Source organism: Dendrobium catenatum, unplaced genomic scaffold, assembly GCF_001605985.2.
Source record: "Dendrobium catenatum unplaced genomic scaffold, ASM160598v2 fragScaff_scaffold_211, whole genome shotgun sequence".
In the NCBI taxonomy this organism is placed as follows: domain Eukaryota; kingdom Viridiplantae; phylum Streptophyta; class Magnoliopsida; order Asparagales; family Orchidaceae; genus Dendrobium; species Dendrobium catenatum.
In genome coordinates this window covers 2156232-2166117 of record NW_021318673.1, presented here as the reverse complement: position 1 = coordinate 2166117, position 9886 = coordinate 2156232, and the positions used below count along the sequence as shown (strand labels likewise).

General features: G+C 32.9%; 1 long non-coding RNA gene across 6 annotated transcripts in view; it reads right to left on the bottom strand.

The window, feature by feature from the left end:
- LOC110113961 overlaps positions 1–5016 on the bottom strand; it is a 53928-nt gene extending 48912 nt beyond the window's left edge. For all 6 annotated transcript variants that reach the window (XR_003700078.1, XR_003700079.1, XR_002305204.2 and 3 more), the window contains exons 1-3: positions 4809–5016; positions 4374–4569; positions 3930–4210 (exon numbers count right to left, since the gene is read on the bottom strand). This is a non-coding gene — a long non-coding RNA (uncharacterized LOC110113961). The remainder of the gene's footprint in view (positions 1–3929; positions 4211–4373; positions 4570–4808) is intronic.
- Between the last annotated feature and the right edge of the window lie 4870 nt (positions 5017–9886).

Sequence of the window (9886 nt, the reverse complement as noted above, 5' to 3'; positions counted from 1 at the left end):
TAATGAGTGAATAATATAAAACATAAAAAAACATGAGATATGAAGTGAAATCAAAATATCCCAATAATAAGACAACATGAAATATAGTTCAATTCAAAATTCTATAATTCCCAAATCCCAGTATTTTTTTCATTAACATATAATTCTAATTTCCAAAAATAAATAGCAATGACATATCACATAAGAACTCATAAGTCATCAGCACTATCATCACTAAGGAGTTCTTCATTTGAATTATCATTATGATGAACTGCTCTCTTCCCTTCATCCTCTCCTATAGAGCCCAATATCGGGCATTTACTTCAAGATTTATGTAAGTTTTAATATATATAGCGTGAGGCGTAAGTCTCATGCCAGTGAGGCGAGGCGGGCATCAACCAAATTGAGGTGTAAGCCTCATAAAAAAACTCGAGGCATAAGCATTGAGGCGTTTTTTACTGGAATTGCGCAAAGGAGAGCCTCATATTGCGCAATTTTAAACCATGCTCGCGTCGACGTCGGGCTCGGCCAAGAAGAGGCGGCTTCAGCTTGCTCCTGGCTTCGCAAACGAGGGACGGAGAGGGAGCGGTTTCAGTCTAAGCTAGGACACGAGAGGAAGAACGAACGGAGAGAGGGCAAGCGGAGGGGCTTCCTTAGACTTGCGAACCAGAGAAACGAGAGGAAGGGGCAGGTCCGTCTGAGTCGTGCAAACAAGGAACACGAACCGGGGCATCGGCTAGATCTCTCTAGTTTCAAATGCGAGAAGGGATTTCGCCTGGGTTATGCGAATGGAATCCAGCCGAGAGTTTTTTTTTTTGCTAGCCTATGAGACTTGCGAATAGAAGAAACAAGAAAGAAGGGAGGATGGTTGCGAGCGTCGGCGAGCCGAACGAGAGAACCAGCGCCAAATAGCCTTCTTGATGTATATCCTGGAGGCGTGCGAACAGGGCAGGACGTCTGACCCTGTGAACTGGTCCAGGTCGCAGAGTTTCAAAGCATCAAAATGTCTATTAAGCCCTTTATCAAAGGGCTGAGATCAAAGTTTTCTTCTCTAGGACTGTTATAACATTTGTATAAAACAGAGAAGTTTAGTAAACATGAGCAATCAGCTACTGCTTTTGATTTCAGCCATCCAATCGCATTTCTTGATTTAGGAATTGATTCAAAAATGCTTAAAAAGTCGAAGGATGCTTAATCACTTTAAGTTTAATTAATTAGGGCTGAAATCAAAACTCAAATGAGACTCAATTTGAATCAATCTATATCTATTTGGGTCCAATTGAGTTTAATTAAATTAATTTGATGAAATTAAACCTGAATCGGCACTAATTTGACTCAAGTTGGGCTCAGCGAAGCTTACTTAAGTCAATCAAACTCGCTCGAGAAGAAAAAAAAAGAGATAAAAATGACGTCAACAATATCATAATGGCAACTTTGAATGCATGAATGCAAAAGTAGATAATCACATTCATAAAGTATATATCTATAGTATTATATATGTATGGCTTGTGATTCTTCCCACATAATATCGTGATTATACATTTTTAAACTTAAAATAAATCTGCAACATTCATTTTGGATGCCTCGTATTCATTTCTTTTTTTGTTCCAATAGCTGAGCGGATTAAATTCTATAAGAAAAATGGTTTCTCCCATAGCTGTGCATTTTCACTATCATGCGGCTAAAAAATAATTAAACACTTTCCTCCTTTGTTTTCACTACCAACCGGTTTCTAATTTATCGAGCGTTTTAATGCCGAACATCTTTAAGCCTCTGCCAAATCTACTTCAACTTATTTTGCACCTCTTCGGACCCCATTCCCTCTATTTGAAAGAGCATGCTAAAGAAGTTTCTTCACGAAGCCCTCTCGCGAGCGAAGCCCCCCCTGTCCACGTACACGGTGAAGCCCATCCAGGCTTTCTTCCTTGCATGTGTGCAATCCATCCCCCCCGCCTCTCTTTCTCCTTACTTGCATGTAAAACCTCTTCTTCATGAAGAAATCTCACGAACAAAGCTTCTCTGCATGCGTACACAACCCGTCTTTCCCTCTTCTTACTCGTATATGAAAAATCCCCCTACTCAAGTGCAAAGTGTCTTACCTTGCGGTCTATATGTTGGAATCCAACAATAAGGATGCCAAGCACTTTAATTGTGCCAATGTGTGTATCTATTCGGCCATTTTGATTTTTCATCGGCAAGACGATACCAGAACCAATAATAAGGATGCCAGTCACTGCCTCCGGCCACCACCACCGTCATTGCCGACCAATACCACCTCTGGCCACAACCCGCCGCCACCTCCGGCCACCATTGCCTTGCCTTCGGCTACAATCATTAGCAACCACAGCTGCCGTCACCTCCGATTACCGCCTTCGACCATCACCACCATCCATCGTCTCCAACCACCATTGCAAGCCACCGTCGCTAGCCACCCCAATTGCCACCTCCGGTCACTGCCACCACCTCTAGCCAACACAATTCACTTTACATTGCAATCACTTTACTCAATTCAAACAAAAATTAATGTCACTCTAAATCCTTTATATTCATCTAGACAACTCAAAAATATTCCTTTACACTGCATTATTTTTTTAGGCAACCACATAGCCCCTTAGTTATTTGAATCTCATGATGGCATGCTATAATAAGATAATTTCATAGGATTTTTTAATTATGAAGGGCTGCACGTGATGGAAGAAAAATTAAACACCACGTACATCAGACTTCTCCTATTATGTAATTGAATATTATAATAGAACAGCAGTGGATGAGGAGAAAAACTTAACACTAAAAAATATGAAATTCATAAGCAATTGTGTGCAACAAAACCCAAAGTACTTCAAAGAAAAGTATGCGATCATATCTAAATGATCATAAAACAAAATTGAGTTTCAGTAACTACTCATCTTTACATCTGTAATGAATTTGAAGCAGACATGGCATCTATTGTAATTGGCACACTTCTTTAATGGTGAAAAATAATTCAATTGGTCTTCCACTTTGGCCATTTTATCCCTCGGCTTTATTAGAGTAGAGAAAAAAAACAAAACTAAACAAGCTAAAAGTATCTTAGGCAAGTCATTTGGCACATATAAGATATAAATCCTAATTAAACAAGAGCATAAAATAGATTAATAAGGTTTGATCATGAATGGGCAGACTCAATAGAATAGAACAACCTTAAATTTGAAGTTGCAACTAATGCACGAAAATGTTCTGGAACTTCATGTCTAAAGCCCCTAATATAATTAGTACAATCAAAAACTAACACACTACCTACACATGCCAAATAATCAAGACCAACCTTATATTATTGTAAATCTAATACCACTTATATATCAAAGTAAATTACATTAACATTTGCATTAAAGTTTTAGTTCATGTAATGAGGTTCCAGTATTTGTTTATCGAAGCAAGTCAAATAATCATAATTAGAATGGGAAAAGTTACATACTGCAAGCGTCTTCCCATCAAGTGCAATATCTCTATCATGAAAACACCATCTTTCAACTCCTAGCTTGTTAATGAATATGAAGTTTGCATTTACTGCAAATATATAAAAGAAAGAGCAAAAGTTCAAAATAGTCCCTCAACTATTAATAAATGTTCAATTTAATCTCAAAATTTTGCATTGATTCAATTTAATCCCTCAACTATTAAAAATTGAGTAAATTTAGTCCGAAAGCCTAAAATAAGAGTTAAAGTTAACTCCAAAGTTAAGTATGTGAGTATTTTAGGTACTACAAGTGGATATAATATTATATTGTTTATATTGTTGAATTTTACATTTAATAAAGTATAATACATATTTAACCTACTACATAATAAAGATGAATAAATAAATAAAAACATTATTTTTAAAGCAAAATTTAACATGATAAAATTTATATTATATGATAAAAAGGGAACCAATCATTTTACATTATAATGAGCAACAAACAGATTAATACCTTCCTCTGTCGAACAATCTTAATCGACTCTACCAAATTTTGATCAAGACCGCGCAGGTCATTAACATCCAACCCATCCAGATTCTCCTCCTTCTTCCTGCATAAGCCCATTCTCTTAACCTCGTTAAGAAATCAGAATCAATTCCCAAAATTAAAACCCACCTTAGCTCCTTCTGAAGGTTATGATTAATCTCCTTGATAAATATTTATAAATATATAACAAAATAAAAGAAAAAAAAAAGATTAATCTCCTTGATATTCTTCCGAGTATTCTGCATCCTCTACATAAAAAACATATCATTTTTCACATAGAAACAGAGGAAGAGAACAAAGATAATTAAAACTTATCTATTTAAAAAGAGAATAAAAAAGAGTATTCTTCAGAGGATGGTTTAGTTGCACACTCCTAACGGAAAGGATAACGGAAGAGAACAAAATAAATACCTATAGCCCACTGCAATATGCCGTCGAGAGAGGAGAATCCTTCAGCGAACTCCACAGAAGCATTTTCGTCCACCGCATAATCATCGTCGGGATCTATTTCCGCGAGAAGATGGCTCTTTTCCTTAGCGGTGGACCATAGGAATCCAAGCGTAGAGGACTTATTAGGCCGATCGTCCGCCGAGGCCGACGCCATCACCTTCCGATCCGACAGGAAGAATAAGTTTTTACCTCTGGTTTAAAACTAAGGGGCTGTTTGGTATCGGATTTACAGCGGGATTTAAGTCGGATTTAAGCTAAATCCAGACAAACGGTTTTTTGAGGTCGCTTCGAATCCGGATTTACGGATTTACGGCGTAAATCCGAGTAAATCCCGTCGTTCGGCGGATTTAACAGGATTTGGCCCAATAAGCGCACGAAAGAAAGAAAGATGGCTACCTTGGCAACGAGCAAGAGCAAGCTCCCCTAGTCGTGCTTACTTCCAAACCAACAGAGAACGGCAAGGAGGTGTGGCTTTAGATCCGATATAAAGGGAACGTCGTCGAAGGAGCGAAGTCGAACGGCAACAAAGGGGCAAGCCGAATAAGTGATTCGTGCATCTCTACACTGCGGAGCAACGAAGCCGAACAGCAACGACGAAACAGAGAAGATGAAAAGCAACCCTAGACGTCCCTAAGCTATTTAACTATTTTTAATTCACTTAATTAATATAATTTTAAATATTAATAATTAAGTAAATAATTAGTAGCATAATTAATGTATTTAATAACATATCTCATTTATTTTAATTAAATATTTAATGTATAATTAATAATTAAAAATAATATAATCAACTTAATTAATATAATTTAAAATAGAAATTATTAAATATACAATTAATAGCCTAAATAATAATTAAATAATTAATGAGTAGTATAATTTTTAAGTGATTAATGAGATAAGTAATAATATAATTTATAATTAAAGCTAACTAAATAATACTTAAATAATTAATCAAATTATTAGTAGGAATATTATTTAAATAATTAGTTATTAGTTGTATAATTATCATTAAATTATTTAGATGTTAATTATCAAATTATTTATTATATTACTAAATCCCATTAAATTAAATTCAATTCAATATCAAACAGCCTCTTCATCATTCTCTCTCTGTATATATATATATATATATATATATATATATATCCTAGTAAAAATGCACATGCATTAAATGTACGCCATGAAATTTTTTTAAAAAAATTCATATTATAAATGTTTTTAATTATATTATCATTATCATGATGAAAAAAAAAATCTTATTAAAAAAAATTATAATCATTATTGTTGCGTCCTGGAGTATTCGCGGCGGTAGAGAAAATATATAGTTTAACGTCTTAGCATTGTACGAAAATCCAGCACACAATCAGATAAGAGAGAGGATGTAGCGTTCATAAGAGACACCAGAGTTTTTATGCGGAAACCCCTAAAAAGGGGAAAAATCACATGACCTAGCCCAGTTTGAATGAATCCACTAATATTTGTTGTTGATTACAATTGAGACCCCTCCTTAGGAGAAGGCCTTGGCTTGATGTCACAAATATACGCCATATAGAGCAAATTACATTGTGGGAGTTACAATAATCTACATAGACATGTTTGTTTAGTTGGAATGGTCATTGCCGGCAAGAGATAAAGGTCAGAAAGACCGTTGTCTGGCGATGTAGGTCGGAAGAATCATAGTCGGCAGGAGACTGAGGTCAGAAAGACCGTTGTCTGTTGATGGAGGTCGGAAGGACCATAGTAGTGTAATTGGGTGAAGTTTAACGTTGTAGTGTAATTGGGTGAAGTTTAAATCAATGATGAGGACCTTAACATGCATTTAATTATTGAGAAGCTCGTCTAAGACTACAATTTCATTAAGTTAAAATTAAATGCATTGAGCACTTCGAGGTAGCTAATCAACAACGTTGAACATCTTGAATGCAATATATGGTTAAGCCTTGCTAATTGTTGTACATTAGGGACTCACTTGGTTTTCTGAAGTTGCGCACCTTGTTTGGCTTCTAATTAAATTTCATTGTCATATTGAAGTTGCATTAAATTTTGATTATGTACTCCATTAGAGATTGTGGCATTTATTGTCGCTAGTAAATGAGAAAAATGTCTCCGGAATAACAATCTCAATGAATTACTTTGTATTAAGGATACTTATCATAGGGGCGGATCCAGGATTTTTTTATATGGGGGCACAAATTCAAATACTAAAAAATCTCTCAACCTTGTTCATCAAGGCTTGGGATCGGCATCGTCGATTTTAAAACTATATAATTTTTTTCCAATATAAATCCGTCATGTATAAGGACATTTATAATAATTTAAATTTAGAAAATTCATAAACCATAAAAGTTTATAAAATTACAAAATTAAAATCAATTTATTTTAAATTATATTAAGAATATTCTAAAATAAATTTTAATCAAAATTCAAATTGTAAAGTCAAAACTCAAAAGTTAAACCTTGGTTAAATCTAAATAAATAATGAATAAGTAGAAGTAAACTTTTGAAAATGACTAATAATAAAATTGTTCAAGACAAAACTAAATATTTCAATTTTAATTCAAACTCATTAAAAATAAATTTTAAAATATTAATATAGATAATATTTTCAAAATATTAATGAAATACATAAACAAACATAAAGCCATAGCCTTATGTGGTCGATGTATTCCTTTTTGGATAAAACAATACATTCTTTCACGACTTAGGATGTGTTGATTAATGAATTTATTTCTCTCTAAGTTCATTGATTAATATATTCTTTAAAATAAAATAATGAAATTCAAACATCAAAATATATAAAAAAAAAATAAAATAATAATTCATAATTCATTAGGATTTAAATTTGAAATAAACACTATTTCATATAACAAATTTAAATTTATAGAAAATATAACCATAAACCTAAAAAGGAAATATCCAAGGCACACAGCCTAACACACACTTAAAATTATTTGATAGGACAACCAACAGTATTCATAAGCTAGGAGCAATGTTTTACTTTATGTGATATACTTCCTTTGATTGTTGTATATGTTGATTGATGAGTGATCTTTGTGGATGGAGAAATTATTTTGTACGCAATCAGAACGCTTCGGATGCTGCGTATTTATTGCTTATTTAACTGCGTATTTTTTTATACATAATTTTTTATACGTATTTTTTGCGTATTTATTGTGTACTTAGTGAGTATTATTTATATGCTACTTATTGGTCACGAAAAAATTATTTATCAAAAAATACGCAACAAAATAAGCAGCAAATACACAGCATCCGAAGCGTTCGGATTGCGTACACAATAATTTCTCTTGTGGATGAGTGCTATGATGTGATTGACTGGTGCCTATGAATGTGAAGTTATGTTTTGGTAATAAGCTGATAAATATCTTAGGTTAGAAGTGCAAATTTTTACAAGTTCCCATGCTCATGTAGGGCTATTAAAAGTGGGCTATTTATAAACTTAAACTAAAATATTGTTTTTAATAGGTGCTTTAGCTTCTTAAGCCATCTAATTAGATAAAAGAATGACCAAGTTTTATAAGTTGCTTAAAAGAGAGAAATTATTTTATGATATGATTGTGATGTTATGATGTTTATAAATTGATTTATATGCTAACCTTGCAGGTTTAAAAAGTATTTTCATTTTTCAAGTATAATTTGTAAAAGTGAATGTAAAATTATAAAAGTTAATAATGAGATTATTTATCTTAAGTAAAAGGAACAAAAAGAATGAATCTTCTTATGAAGATGATTTCTTTTAGAAGCCTTTTAGAAGCATGATCATTAATGGAGAGTGTAAAGACCTGAAGAAAATAAAAAATCTCATTTTGTAAATGACTTACGTTAGATGTAGGTGTAGAAAGTCAAATTTGTTTAAGGTGGAGCTTGGCCACCATTTTTTTTTTCCTACATACCTTGGGTTATAAATTTCACACCTCAAAATCTAAATTGAATGAATAGTCAAATTTATCTATTTAATCATTTACCAGAGCTTCTATAATCACATCAATATAAATTAATATATCTAGTAGAAGCAATTAAATATCATACACATTAAAATATTTCATTATATTTCTTCTCGAAAATCCCATTTATAATAGCAATAAGATCACTAACAATCAATAATCTATCAATAGCTCCTTACTGCAAAAGAATGAAATAAAAATAATGCAAATAAAAGAAGAATCCTAAAGATCTCTGTCCACCTCACTCCACAGAGTCCTGACTATTTCCTTGACTTGAAATCAATAAAACCACATAATGAGCTTACAAAGCTCATAAGAAACCCAAAACTCATTAAAGTTTTTGATATAATATTTAATGAATTAATTTGCATGATTATCTCAATAAATAGAATAAATAGCATCCAATAACATCAATAATCAGCCATCACTGATACGATTCAATATGATCAATAACAAAAGGTAAATATCATCAAGTTTAAATCCATAAATTAGCCAAAAGGTGTGAGAACTTAAATACATTGATAATCTATAACAGTAAATCAGAAATCAATAAACCATTAAAGTAAATTATAAACATATTACATATAGGTATCAATGACATCACTCTTATCCATCTTATGAATTATCTATTACATGATATCAGTACATGTAACCATTTATATGTTATATATGATTCACATTATTGATCTATCTTTATATATATATATATATATATATATATATATAAGTAACATGATATGATATAATATGTATGTGATGTAGGAAATGACTGATACAAACATATGAGTTGATTGATAAAATTGGTACATGGGTATATGATATGATATGAATGATTAGATCTGGGGTTCTTATTTCCTATGAGCGCAAGCACTCATAGTTAATTACCCCTCTTACTATGTAAGAGAGAACTCTCGATTAAGGATGAATAAATTTTAGATATTTTTAGTCTCAAATGGTGGGAAGATGGAGGTAAACCCAATCAAGATCCCATGGTTCCGTCGTCCGGGTATACCATAGATTTCAGTCTACCAACACTAACAATTATTGACCACAGTGTCCAAGGAATCTAATTAGCAGCAATGGGTTGTCTCCTCTCAGGGATCCCGAGTAGACTGAAGTGGTTAGATGTTGATTTTAGTTTTAATTTAATTTGAGTTAGGGGCTTACTACTTCCTTAGAAGTTGCCCGTTAATTTATTTAGTTTGGGACTTATGGCTCCAATTAGGAGTTGCCCGGAGAATTAAATCTAGATTGAGATTTATGACTTTCGTAGAAAGTAACTCAAGTATTTGATTTAAATTGGGACTTATGGCTTTTGTAGAAAGTAGCCCGAAGGTGTGCCTTACAACCTAACCTATAGGCTAGGATGCCCGTAGGTTTGAATTAGATTATTTGGGTTTTAGGTTCATTATAATTTATTTAGTAATTTTTCTAAAACGTTGGGGCTTACGACTTCAATTAGAAATTTGCCCAAAAACAAGTCTTACAACCTAATCCTATAGAATAGGATGC